The sequence below is a fragment of the Octopus bimaculoides genome, chromosome 30 (assembly GCF_001194135.2).
Source record: "Octopus bimaculoides isolate UCB-OBI-ISO-001 chromosome 30, ASM119413v2, whole genome shotgun sequence".
Classification (NCBI taxonomy): Eukaryota; Metazoa; Mollusca; class Cephalopoda; order Octopoda; family Octopodidae; genus Octopus; species Octopus bimaculoides.
Window position 1 is genome coordinate 5,268,404 of NC_069010.1, and position 690 is coordinate 5,269,093.

Sequence of the window (690 nt, forward strand, 5' to 3'; positions counted from 1 at the left end):
TATCTCAATAACCACATTATTTAAAATAGTCCTTAATTTTCATGACTCAAATTAGGACGATATATTTAGAAGGTTGAACTCCTATGTAAGGGATCTTTAACAGTATAGTTTGTTGGTGTTTAGCCTCAGGTCAGCTGCGATTGAGGAGCCTTATGGCTAAAGATTAGTGGTTATGAATTCTATATGACAGATCAAAAAGTGACATGATGTTGATGAACAGAGAAAAGATGATAGAAGAAAAAAAAAATATTGACAAAAAAAAAAAAACAATGGCGCAGGAGTGGCTGTGTGGTAAGTAGCTTGCTTACCAACCACATGGTTGTCTTTGCTACCATACACATTCACTTTCTTTCTCCCCAAATATTGAATACTCTTAGCTTAGATTTTTGGGGCCAGCCAGATTTGAACAGTCTCAAGTGTAACAGGCCGAAACTGTAAGGATGATTCAGTAACTTGACTGATGAAAGAAGACTGTGAATGATCCATCCTTCTCTATATGGCCTGTGTGTTTTCTGTGCTCTGTTTATGTTGTTTCTCATTTTGTCCATGTTTTCTCGTGACGTCCTGTACCCAGATATGCATCGATATATAAATGTAGATGTAGGTATGTACATACATGTACATATATATACATATACTCACATATTATTTGTATTATATATATATATATATATATATATATATATATAT